At 39.1% G+C, this 13,688-nt stretch overlaps 1 protein-coding gene and 1 long non-coding RNA gene across 6 annotated transcripts in view; one reads left to right on the top strand and one right to left on the bottom strand.

Annotated features, from left to right (window-relative positions):
• Positions 1 to 13,688, top strand: part of ATRNL1 (attractin like 1) — a 512,979-nt gene that overhangs the window by 472,886 nt on the left and 26,405 nt on the right. The window lies entirely within an intron of this gene.
• LOC307216471 lies at positions 326 to 10,512 on the bottom strand. Of its 3 annotated transcripts, XR_013839104.1 has the most exons (4): positions 8,970 to 10,512; positions 6,370 to 6,592; positions 2,067 to 2,172; positions 326 to 547 (listed from the first exon to the last, which is right to left on the bottom strand). It is a non-coding gene; the product is annotated as an uncharacterized lncRNA (long non-coding RNA). The 3 variants fall into 3 exon arrangements; XR_013839102.1 differs by having other exon boundaries at positions 6,370 to 10,512; XR_013839103.1 differs by having other exon boundaries at positions 2,072 to 2,172; positions 6,370 to 10,512.

Genomic DNA, 13,688 nt, shown 5'->3' with positions numbered 1-13,688 from the left:
ACTGGTGTTCTATTAGAAATTCCTACTGGATATTCTACTAGAAATTTACTGAATATTAGCTCTGCTTCATATATTTAAATCTCCGCCAGTGGATCATCTCCGTCATAAAGGAAGTAATGTATGGCCTGCAACATCCCAATCTCAGTTGTACTTTTTGAGGGAGAAAAATGGTGGGGGCAGGGTTTTCATAAGATTAGTCATTGACTTGGACATCCCGGCTCATCAGCTTCTACATGTACTTGTGGCAACTGCAAGACTGTGTAGTGGATGATTTTCAAAATACAGATATTCCAAAACTCCATAATTATATCAGAGAAAGTTTGCATGCATAACAAAGCAGCCATTTTATTTGTTGTTTCACATTTTGAAGTCACTGTTCTAACACATTGCAATAATAGAAAACAACACACATGACAATTAAACAGCTCTTACTCCTCCGGTTGATGGATGGAGGCAGCGTGCAGTTCCCTTTAGCCAATGCTGTTGGATCTGAGTGGTCTTTCCAGCAGGGTGTGGGATAACCACCCTACAGCCGCTCCTTCTCATACTGATGGTTAGAGCCAGGCAGGAGTTCCATTTTGAAGTGGATCATATACAACAATAGAAAGAGATCAGGGTTGCTTTTGTACTGAGTTTAGTTTGGTAATTCCATCTGTTGTCCATCTATTTATTTTTAGAGAAAATTTACCAATTTCTGACTAGCATACCAGTTTTTCCTCTGCTGTCCAATTCTCTTTTATCACACAATGTGTTTGTTAAAATGGCAAAGTGTTGTTAAGTCTTTTCTGGGCTACAGTGCCTTTAATTAGAAGTTTCTTACTTGTATCTTCTGACCCTGGTTTTCTATCCAGCACAACTAATGAACTGTCCATTAATTGTCCCATAATAGATTGATTCCTGCTCCCTCAAGAATTAATTTAATTAATGGCTTCCTTTCATTCTTTTAGTGTGAAACAGTCGTACTTTGTAATAAAAAGATTAATAAATCATGATAGAAATCTAATTAAAGATCAGGAAATGACTAGTTAAGCAAAATTAAACCACAGTTCATCAGTGATGCACTGCTGTACTAACCAAGGAACAATAAGAAATAATATAATTAAAACTGTAGTGGTTCTTTGATCATTTGGACTTCTGAGTAAATATAGAACTATCTTGGCCATGGGACAGGCATTGCTGGATAATATAGCACTGTATTAGGTATCATCTGGCACCCCTATTTTAACATCTGCTTTCAACCAATTATAGAAAATCAAAGGAAGATTTGGAAACCCAAATCTTCTAGAGATGCCCACTGAATGTCCACTGAATTGTACTTTCACGGATGATACAATTATTACAGTCCCATTTTATTCAATTTACTTTCTCTTATAGGGGTGGGGTATTATTTGTTCATTTATAAGCTTTTTATACTATCCTTTATTCTGTTTAGAATTTCAGGTCACTGCACAGTTCATTACATCACAACATAAACACAAACTACAGATAAAACAATTAGTACCATATTTTTTGCTCTAGAAGACGCACCCGACCATAAGACACACCTAGCTTTAGAGAACAAGAAAAGAAATATTCTCTCCCTCTCTGCGCAGCGCCCTTCAGCGAAGCGCCAGGAGAAACGGAGCCCCTTCCATTTCTCCTCCCACTTCGCTGAAGGGGTGCTGCACAGAGAGGGATAACTGTGCAGTGCCTCTCCAGCGAAGCGAAGCCAGGAGAGCAAGAGGGGTCAGTGCGCACCGACCCATCTTGCTCTCCTGGCTTCAGGGATAGCCGCCCAAAACCTCCAGAGTGCAGCGGGAGCGCTCTCACTGCGCTCCGGAGGCTTTGCATTGCTTTCGCTGAAGCCATGGAGCCTGCATTCGCTCCATAAGACGCACACACATTTCCCCTTACTTTTTAGGAGGAGAAAAGTGCGTCTTATAGAGCGAAAAATACGGTAATTAAAATGTGCACAAGTTAAAATGCCTAGGTGAACAAAAACATTTTGCTGGGCAAATCTCCACTGGAAAGGCATTTTATAGCTGGGGAGCTATGATGAGAAAGTCATTTACTTTGCTTTTACCTACCATACCTGAAGAAGGTACCATTTTCAAGTTGCAATCAAACTTCCCATTCTAAAGATCAGGAATGAAAAGGGTACTCATCGATTCCACCTGGTTTTTCTAACCATTCCTGAGAACCAGAAAATCATGGGTTGCCGAATGAATCATCAAGTAATCAGACCCCCAATAAAAAAAGTCTTAGATTTTCTTTTACAATAGACTTTGCTAACAGTGCATCCTAATCTATCTGGATGGTACTTCAAATGCATACACCTGTTGTGCTTTAACTGTAGAGCTGATCTGTCAGATGTTGAGAGGGGGAAGGGGGGAGAGAGACATTTTCCTGTTTGGTATACTGCCAGAATCTCTGTACTATTAAAAAAGAAAGAAAGCATCCGATCATGTATCTGGATCCCAGTTTAAAGCACATTAGCTTTGGTGATCCAAAATATGAACGCCACACTTTATTCTTGACCTGACCTGTTACAAATTAAAGAGTGGGTTTGTGATTTTCTCCACAGTTGTGTGCCTTTGTTATAAACCCTGATTATGTTTTAATGCTTCCCTGCTGCTCACAGACCAGTGAGGCTGAAATGGAGAAAAATGCATCTGATTGAAGCTACTGTACTACTTCTCGTTTCTTTTGTTCGGCACACAATTGGGACCAATTTTGTTTGCTATTAGTTTTGAACAGAAAGGTCATTTATTCTTAAAGTAGCCTCCATGAAGAAAAATACTGCAAACGTTATTTTCCTGCATGTGTCTCTGAGAAAAGTATGTGGGATTCTTTACAATGCCACCTCAGTATCTTATTGTATCAGCTGAAATGCTAAGACTTAGAACTTGTGAAAAGGACTCAAATAATATTTATCTTTGAAGAAAAAGAGCATTTAAGAAATTCAGACTTCACAATAGCAGTCATGTGACACAATTTCTATAATTATTCGGTGCCAGAATGCAAAGTACTCACATCATTAACAAATTCTATCTTCCAACATATGAAATAATTGTATTCAAGAAATGCAGCAAATTATGGCCTATTTCCTGGGGGAAATAACAGAAAATTGCTAGTTTTTCTGGGAATAGCCAGACCTCAAGAAATTTCCATTACTATAAGAAAATTAATATTTTATAAAGCTTTATGTACTTTTTATCCCTTTTCAGAGGAAAGTACTGGAATCTGCAGATGTAATTCACTGTTAAGGATAATATACTTTGAGTAAAACTACCATATGCATTTTTTTCTTAATGCATATATTTTCTTGCTTATGTATAGGGCTATATAGTGTAGATTTATTGGGAGGTTTATGTTCCAAATAAAAAATGAATTAGGCAAATAATGCTTTCACAACTGCTAGTAGCATATGTCTCAAGCCATTTTTTTGTATAACATAATATTATCATTAAAAATAGATTGTTTGCATGAAGTATAATTATTTTGCATCCATGCTGAATGTATATTGGAACGCCTCACGTCTCCCAGTAGCTGGTGGAATTTTTTAGACAATTCAGTTACGGTGAAGTATCTTTGCTATACTATTGGGCCAAACTTCTGGCAGTTCCAAACTTCAGCGTGAATTTGGTGGGTGAGGGTGAAAGAAGGGGCAAAACTGATTCCCTTCTTTTTTATTTTCAGGAGGAATCTGGAAGGGTGAAACTTACTGGAGCTAAGCTCCAATTTGCTGAAGGCCACTATGCTTTCTCCAAATGCTTCATTCCAAAGGGTATTCTGAGAACAAAATGGCAGCTCCTGTTCACTTCTGCCCCCCATCCCTTCAGAATGGAACATTCTGGGGAGGAACATAGCAGTTTATAGACCAGGGTTTCCCAAACTTGGGTCTCTAGCTGTTGTTAGACTACAAGTCCCATCATCCCTAACTAGCAGGACCAGTGGTTAGGGATGATGGGAACTGTAGTCCAAAAACATTTGGAGACCCAAGTTTGGGAAACAGTTCATCTAGATAATCAAACTTCAGTGGACCAGTAATACACTCCCTAAAATTTGCATATCCTTATCTCTCAAAAGTACCAAAGGCTGCCCCAGTTACACAGCCTACAAAATGGGGGGATTCTGGCTCATCTATTGGGAACTTTATGAAATTATTTAAAGTCCTCGGGAGGAGGGAATATGCAGGGTGAGTCCTTTAAAAGAGGCCCCATGGATACAGAGTGCACATGTTCCACGGGGCCTCTTTTAAAAGACTCACACTATATAACTGGATGTCATTCACATGCTTCTAAAGCAATACTAATGAAATTATCCCTACCCAAAGTTCCCCCATGATTCTGGGGTTCCAAATGATCTCATCTGGTTTCTGGAGTGACACTGATGTGTTAGTGTTGCTCTGGCTGTAAAATCTAATGATTAAATTTATTTTAACAAAGGCGCCAACCCCTAGGCATGTTTACATATAAATGTGAGACTTTCTTTTAAGTTTGTCATTAGACTGCAGTCCTAGCTCCACATATCTATTGAATTCCACAGGATTTATTTCTTAGTAGGCATGGTTAGGATTGAGCTGTTACATGTTGTCTCAGAATAATATAGACACATGCCCAAAATGGATGTCTTCCTTATACATGCCCCTCTCCAGCCATCCTCCCCACACCAGTACAGTCTTATCACTTTTAGTATGTGCCACTCTCTCTATTAAATTAAAGCATATATGTAAAGCAGGGAGTGTGTTTGCAGTAGATGGGCAGTGTCACCACAATGTCCTGAGCTTCACTATGGCTTACAATTTGTAGATGAAGTAAGCCACAACTGAGTAACCATGGAAAACTGTGTGTGTACGTGGAAGCTAAGTTATAGGTGAATATATGTTCGTAAGTGAATTTGCAGCCACAATAATCCTGTTAAACAGCAGGTTTTTCTTATTCTGGAATGTGTACTAGGGATAGGTGGATAAAAGCGAATGTGCATATAAATATTTCACAAAAGATTTTTGTTTTTGGTGAACAGTCACTTGTCAAGAGCCTCAGAGTCATGCTACAGGGACAAATGATACTTCCTAGGAAGGCAGATGTATAATCTGAGACACTTGGTGAAAGCAGAGCGGCGATGTCATAGCAATGATTATTCTTTTGGTGAAAGATGTTTGCTAATCAAGCATCCTCCTTAGCTTAAATCTATGGAAATAAGCTGGTGAGAGTAATGCATTTCCAGGAGCTTGAGGTGTGTTTATGCAGGTAGTTGGTGAGTGACAGAGTAAAAAGAAATCTATGAGACAAAAAGTTGTGAAGTTGGAGATGTTTTTGATGACAGGTACTACAGCAGCAAGAGCAAAAATAGTAGAGCGAAGCAGTAAAAATATTGTTAAGGAAATTGTTCCTCATATATCATATACATTCAGCTGCATGAGAAATATGCACCATGGGGGGAAATTCCCTGATGTTGCTTCTTAATCTATATTCTATTTCTGATCTGCCTCCCTCACCCTACTGCCATTACCAAGTTTTTGATTCTTGTGTTGTCTGAAATATCAGATTTCTCAAACTTGGAGGGACAGGCAATGACTGCATGGAGAAAATTGGCTTAACACTTAATAAATAGGTTCCTTAAAACTGTCTTAAAACTCCAGATGGACTGTGTGCAATCCAGAGGGGAAACGTTGCAAGAGGAGGAAATGCCCCTTCTTTCATTCAAATGAGAACTTTCTCTTGAATTTTGTGTGTTGGGATTAATTTGGGCTCTTATATATTCCAAACCCAAAGCATAGTATTTCTGATTTTAGTGTGTGTGTATGTTTATTGGTAAGGTAAAGGTAAAGGTACCCCTGCCCGTACGGGCCAGTCTTGACAGACTCTGGGGTTGTGCGCCCATCTCACTTAAGAGGCCAGGGGCCAGCGCTGTCCGGAGACACTTCCGGGTCACGTGGCCAGCGTGACATCGCTGCTCTGGCCAGAGCCAGAGCCAGAGCCGCACACGGAAACGCCGTTTACCTTCCCGCTGGTAAGCGGTCCCTATTTATCTACTTGCACCCGGAGGTGCTTTCGAACTGCTAGGTTGGCAGGCGCTGGGACCGAGCAGCGGGAGCGCACCCCGCCGCAGGGATTCGAACCGCCGACCTTTCGATCGGCAAGCCCTAGGCGCTGAGGCTTTAACCTACAGCGCCACCTGCGTCCCTACATGTTTATTGGTATTTTCTGTTAAATGTCAACCTAGAGCAGCAAGAGCATGCTGACTTGCAGTTTCCTCTGTGTGTGCAATCCACCAAGGGTTGCCAGCTCTGCTTGTAAGGGCATAACTGCATGTTACATGAACATTCCTAAGAGGCCACAATGCCATCATTTGGTCTTGTAAGGGTCTATTCCTGTACATACTTACCTGAGACTTAAGTTCCAGTGAACTCAGTGGACTTAATTTTTAGTTGACATATATAGGATTGTACTGTAAGCATTCTGTGAGCTTTCATGTTAGGGGAATATGTCTTTATTGTGCTTGACATTCTTCAGAGATATTTCCTTAAAAGCAAAGTAATAGAATATATTCTTAGTGTAGGCTGATACTCTTTTTTTCTTTGAAGAAACTTTTGTTTTCCTGGTACGTGCTGAAATTTGAATACAATCATATAGTAAATACATAGGATTTTCTTACACAGTACAGTAACATGCATCCACACATTAATTACATGCTTCTGTAGATTACTTGATAATTACATTTAAGAGGCTTAAAGATTTAGAAAGGCGAAATTACTAGGTATTTACCCTATTAATACTTTTGTTTATATATTCACATTAAAATTCCATGGAATTATTGCAGTCTTAAACTTTCCTGAGATAAAGGAGTTGAGTACACTCCACTCATCCTGTAGCAGTTTCCAAGGTTTCTGATGTGACACAGTGAATACAATTTATTTGACACCCATGCACAATACTATATAGAGAAGCAAAATTATCTGGAACAGTGAAGCTATCTGAATTGGGTGGAATCTAAAGGTCCCCTTCTGCATGCATAACCTGTCTTGCAACTCATGGAAATTCTGTTTAAAACCTTCCAGTAGACACACGTAGTAGCATAAGAAAAGTGAATCTAAGTCTGAAGATGTTCTTCCGCTTGTGCAACTTCTTGAGGAACCAGAAACACGGTAACTGCTATCAAACCTGTTTGATAATGCAAGAACTTGTACAAGCTTTTGTAGTACTGTGGACACACATATAAGGTCCTCAAGTAGCCCCTGAAGGGGAGAGGCATCTCCTCTTGTCATTCACACAGGATTTTTTTTTCTGATTATGTTAATATAATATCACCTTAAATGTTGCTCAAATGGTTGTCAAAGTTGTGAATATTAAATATGTAAAACTGCATGAGATGCTGTCCTACTGGACTGAAATATTATATATATTGTATACACAGATGATAATCCAATCCAATTCATGGGACTTACTCCTGGCTAATTGGGAGTTTGGTGGTGTTGGCTGCTTGTTTTGGTGTTGCCAGCAAACTGTAACACAACTGTTGCTGGGAATGTGCCCACATTGCTACAAGCAGGTGCCCTTTAATATATGGCAGTCGTAGAGTGGAATTTTAATCCTCTTTCACACAAATACTAAGCACAGTGGGAGCCACTTGCTCACAGAGTTATCACATGACCACGAGACATGATGGCTATGTTAACCTCCATTGTCAAAGGCAGTATGCCTCTGAATACCAGTTACTAGGAAACACAAGCTGTTTTACTCAGGTCCTGCAAATGAGCTTCCTACAGGCATCTGGTAGCCATTGCAAGAACAGGATGATAGATTAGATAGGTTCTTATGTAACTCTGCAGATACCAGACCAGGCTTCCTCAACCTCAACCCTCCAGATGCTTTGAAACTACAGTTCCCATCATCCCTGACCACTGCTCCTGCTAGCTAGAGATCATGGGAGTTGTAGGCCAAAAAACATCTGCAGGGCAGAGGTTAAGGAAGCGTGTACTAGACCGTGTACTAATTTCCAGAAGGGTAGATGTGTTGGTCTGCTGCAACAAATCTAACCAAGAATAATACATTTAATGTGGCATAGGCTTAGAGAGCCACCAATGAAGTGGATTCTAGCTAGCAAAAGCTTACAACTTAATAATTCTATATGGTTGCACATGACTCTGCTGCTTTTGCTACAAGATAGAAACGTATGAAGCTACCTTATATGGAGACAAACTATTGGTCCATTCACCTGAGTTTTGTCTACACTGACTGGCAGCAGCTTTCCAGGGTTTCAGGCAGGGGTCATTCTGTGCCCTACCTGGAGATGCCAGGGATTGAACTTGGGACCTTCTGCATGCAAGGCAGATACTTTACCACTGAGCTCTGGCCCTTGCATTCGGGTAGTCTGCAAACCTCAGTTGGTCTTATGAGACCAGCATTCTACAATTGTGGCTGGCCCTGCCCACCAATACACATACCTCAGACACATGTGATAGACAGGGTAGCCAATATAGTGCCCTCCAGGTGTGGTTGGACCATTGGCCATAGGAAAAGCAGTCCAATAATATTTGGAGGCAGCATGTTGTCTATGCCTGGGATAATCTCATAGGAAGCAATTCCCATGTGGCTCACTGTGTACAGAGGGAGCCTTAGAGGAGACACAGAGAGTAAAGAATAACAGAATTGTGTATTCAAACAGCAAAACAATCCAAGATTTGTCTCACAATGGAACAGTTTAAAAAAAACATTAAGGGCAATCTTGGTTGGAAAACAACACTATATAGAAACTGTCTTGTCTGTTTTTATTTTGCCTCTGAATTTTTATTTATTTATTTATTATCACACCCATATCACTCTGCTAGGCACTATATCATTCATAGCAGGTGAACATGGGAACAATTATTATCACATAAACATGCGATCTGTTGTCAGAACTATTTACCAATCTCAGAAGCCTTTGATTGAATGTCAAGGCCATGATTCTGTCCTAGCTACTCCCATTTGTCACAAATTTTATACCTTTTTCTTTGTTGAAAGTGGAGGCAACTCCATTTTCTGAAGGACTTTTACAGAGCTCCTATTACCTGTAAAAGCAGTTTTTCATAAGTCATATTTTTTAAGTGCTCCTTCGAGTGGTTTGACACTTTTTCAAAAGTATGATAAAAGTTTATATGCTTGGAAATGATCTGTCTAAGAGGTAAGCTCTTTATATTTTATTCATTTTTGATAGTTTGCTCAATAATCCATCGGCCCCTCCCCAAATGATACTGTCAGTTTCTGAAATGTAGCCCATAAAACTTCAGTTGGAGGGGGAATTGTTATGTAATGATATGTTTGGCTGTATGTGGAAGGATTGTAACCATCTAATCACATAGTTAAATTATGCTTAGCAATGTGGTAGCAAATGGCTTCTTTGGCTGCTTCCATATTGCTCCTTAGAATGTGTATACATCATCTGCCCACAAAATGGTAGACTGCCATGGTGACAGCAAAAAACTTACCACTTGTGATAGCATGTAAACTAGCCCTTTGTTTGAGTGACCCTCCTAACACAGGCTTGTACTTCAGGAATTAGGTTGCAGAGTGTTGTTGATAGGACTTTCTCCATACTTGATATGCCATCATAGAATCACAACTAAGGAAGGCAGTTGTGAATGTAGGAAGGTGCCTTATACAGAGTCTGACCATTGGTCGGTCTAGTTCGATTTGGTTCAGTATGGTTTACACTGACTGGCAGCAACCGGATTTCAGTCAAGACATCTTGCTCAGCACAACCTGGAGATGTCAGGGATTGAACCTGGGTGCTTTTCTGTGCAAAGTATGTGCTGTAACACCGAGTTACAGCCATTATGGATATAGCTCTCTTTCCCCCTCCCTCAAGGAAGGCTTGAATTGGCAGTGGCACAAGGAACAGTGGACCCTCTCATCAGCTGGCTCCACTGGGGACTATTTTGTGGTATCTTGTGCTCAACTGAGTTAATGCTTTTCCCCTTTTCTTTTTTACTGAGTGGCATGTGAAAGAACCAGCTTCACTTATCTAGTCAAAAGATTTGATAACTATTTAAAAGGGGGGGCGGGGCAGGTAGGAACTGTAGATAAAGAATGGATGGTTATGAAATGCTTTAAATTTCTATAGCGCTAGAATTGCATACTACACTAACATATTCCTAAATTAGGCCTTTCAGCAACCCGGTGAGCTGAGTTAAGTAGTCTTTGTCCCATTTTATAGTGTGGGAAATTGGGTGAATGAGGTCAGAATTTTCAATTTTGGATGCCTAAAGCTAGACATTTAAATCCATGCAAGGGCATCTTATTTAAAGTTTCACTTGCACATGTTCAGGGGATTTTGAAGCAAACAGATAAGCAAATCAGAGATAAGTCACTGCTGTCTTGAGAAAAATTAAATACATAATAGCTGTACTATTGGACCAGGTGTCCATGTAACTAATCTATGTGGAGGACAACATGGTAGATAAAAAAAGTGCTGAGTCTTCCGGAATTAGTAGCAATGCCAGATATTGCACACCAGTAATCAACTGAGATTAGTAAAAATCTTAATAAATAATAGACAAAGTAATCAATCATAACTCTTTATAGAAAAGAAAACAACTATTTGCAGGGGGTTATTCATTAACATGCTTGCTGGATTAGAAACTCCTGGAATACAGAGCAACCAAAGACTCTTGGATTGAGCAAGGGGTAGGTTAGAAAGAACCTCACCCCTTAATAGATCGTTTTTAGGATTTTTTAAATGAGAAGCAGGGCTAGCACAGCCTGTATAGCACAATTATACCAATCTCTTTATACTGCTGCGTTTTACAATCCTGAGAGGTTGAGGTTTAAAACATTTTTCATTGCATTAGTTATACAAGAATGAGGGAAGGTTGTCTAGCACACCCTCCTCAGCTGTCGTGGCCCCTAGATATCTCTGCTAAATGTGCTGTGTGGAACAGTGTTGTAACAAAGTGTTGTTTTGTCTTTAAGAATCACTTGCGGCTAGCAGTGAGCTTTGGCTTGCTTCACTGTTTTGTTCATTATTTGTCCTTTTGGTCTCCAGTCAGTTAGTTGCTGTCATTGATGTAAAACATATATTAGACAAATAACCAGTTAGTCTTGGCCCTGGGAACCATGATGTTAATTCCTGGGAGGAAAAGTTCATTTTGCACCACGTTAGCTTTGCTGGGCTAGATCAGACAATACTTGTAGATCTGGACCATTATGAGGTGATGAGGGCAAGCATACCCAGCCTTCTTAGCACCCTGGCTTTATCTCCAAAGGCATGCACAGCACATTTCATCAAAATGTGCACCCAGGGAATATTTTTTAAAGGTGAACACTTGAATACATACACATACTCATAAAGGACATTATTTTTATTCACAAATAACTAAAGGAATAAAACTTAACTAAACTTAACAACTAAACTTTAAAAATACAAGCTTAAAATATGAGACACAAAATACCAAATTTATGCTGTAATGATAACCAGGCGTATACAAAAATAGTCAATTTTCATGATCCTTATCCTTAACCAAATAATGAGCTGACCAAAACAAGCTTTCTACTAATCTGAAACAGGAATGGAATGGGACTTTACTCCCTGTTCTTTTTAAGGTAATCTGTTTGAATTAATCTGTTATGGTTGAAGTTCTCTCGACCTCTCACTCAAAAAGCTTTTTATTTGCCAACAACATCCTTGTTTTGATTCTAATGGCATTCATACACTTTTATAGATATTGGGTAGAATTCAACTAAGTTATAGTCACAGTTACACTTAAAGTAAGCCTATTTAAATGAATAAACCTCATTTATTCATGTTCACAAATTTCACTGAGTCTACTGTAAAACTTAGTTGAAGGCCACCCATAAGGACAGAATGAAGCACTTCTAGGTTGCAATCCTATCTATATACACTTACCTGGGGGCAAGTCTCATTAAATTCAGTGAGAATTGCTTTTCAGTAGATATGTATAGGATTCCTCTGTTAAGCTTCCCATAGGTCTACATAAAGTATCTCTGTAGACTATGGGGCATTTCCCTAGCAGCAAATACAATCAGAAAATCTATTATACACAGGCTGAAATAGTTTGGTTGATTTTTATATTTTTTTTCCCAGAGGATGGCTGCATAGTGTTGGCCAACGCACATTGTGTTTTCTGTGCATAGGCCATTTTCAAAAGCTTCAAAAACAGGGATTGCAAGCACTTGGTAGGCAGGGAAGATAAGAACACTTATGCTCCCTTCTATGTGATGGGCTGGGCCAGGGGGAAATATAATCTGATCAGGTCCAAATTTATTTATTTATAGCCTGCCATTCACTGTGATGTCCTAGGATATAGTCAATACAAATAAACCATGCAATATATAAACATTCAACATTTACTCATAAACATTTATTCATCAGTCAAGTAGGAATATTAATGACCTCCTTTGTGAATTTGAGATGGTCAGTGAAATAAGAACTGCAGCATATTAAAAGGAAGATACATATTATAAATGACACAATGTTAATTAATTTCAAGGCCACATACTAGAGGATTATTGTGGTAGTTTGCTTATCATGCAAAACTGTCCTTTACATTGACCCCAGTGCAGTGGCACTGATGCAGACAGATATATGTCTGCTGGATTTGCCTTACCAACTTCTATGATGGGAAGTACATTGTGAACATAGGGTGGCCCTTGTTGATGTGCAACTCTCTCTGTACACGGAAAACCTTGTGGGGTTTTGGATTGTGGCCATTATATTTTAACTGCATAGGAGTATCCCTGCAAGTTAATCTTGTATTTGAAAAGGTAACCTGGGCTGGATGAATATGCTTAGGAACATTACAAGGACCCTGTGGGTTTGTGGCAATCAAGAGGAAGTACCTTTGCTAATTCATCTAGTTCTGTAACACAAGGCTGTAATATAGGAAGTGAACCTTACTGGCATTCTTACAGACTATCCCCTACAATAGCTCTTGTAGACTTTTTCTGATTGAATAGTGTTATGTAAATACTGCTCTTTCAACTTAACATTTAGAAAAGTTCCTGACCCGACACATGCAACCCCCCTGAAAATGATGCAACTGGTCATAAAGCAGGCAGCTGTACAAATATATAGGTATCCATGAAATTTGGTGTCGTGGGAGCAGCCATGTTGCTGGTGTAGTGCACCATGTAAATTGAGCTTAAATTCTATTTGCTTCAATTGAACTTAAATCAGTTTGAGTCAACATATTTTGATTGAACCAGTTTGTGGATGGTCCTTGTGGGCATTCTGGAGTGCCTGTTTTTCTAAAATAAAACAAGCAGAACAAGTGTACATGAAAATCCATCTTAATGATAAACGCTGAAGTGTTTACAAATGGTGAACCTAAGTGCGCTGTATAATTAAAATAATTATTTCATCAAAAAGCTTCTAATTTTAATTGCCTAGTATTCAATTAGTGACTTTTAAAATAATTCCATTTTACATTCATTTAATTTCTGTTTTGATTCTCTCCAAAGGACATTTTATCATAAAAAGCAAAACAATTTAACATCTATAATTATGCTTTAAACAATTAGAGCTTTGCATGATAGGATTAAATGTCCTTAGTAAACAATAGCAGACTGTAAGCAAAGCACTAGAGAATATACAGGAATAAGCAGTTCTGAAGTGGCAGGGGAATGAACTAGGTAAACAGATAATCCACCCCCCTCCCAGCTTCAATACTGTTATACAATCAAGTATCTCCAGAGAAATTACAAAAT

This window comes from Podarcis cretensis, assembly GCF_951804945.1.
Source record: "Podarcis cretensis genome assembly, chromosome: 5".
Taxonomy (NCBI): domain Eukaryota; kingdom Metazoa; phylum Chordata; class Lepidosauria; order Squamata; family Lacertidae; genus Podarcis; species Podarcis cretensis.
The sequence above is the reverse complement of the archived record's forward strand: the minus strand, read 5'-3'. Positions and strand labels throughout refer to the sequence as shown.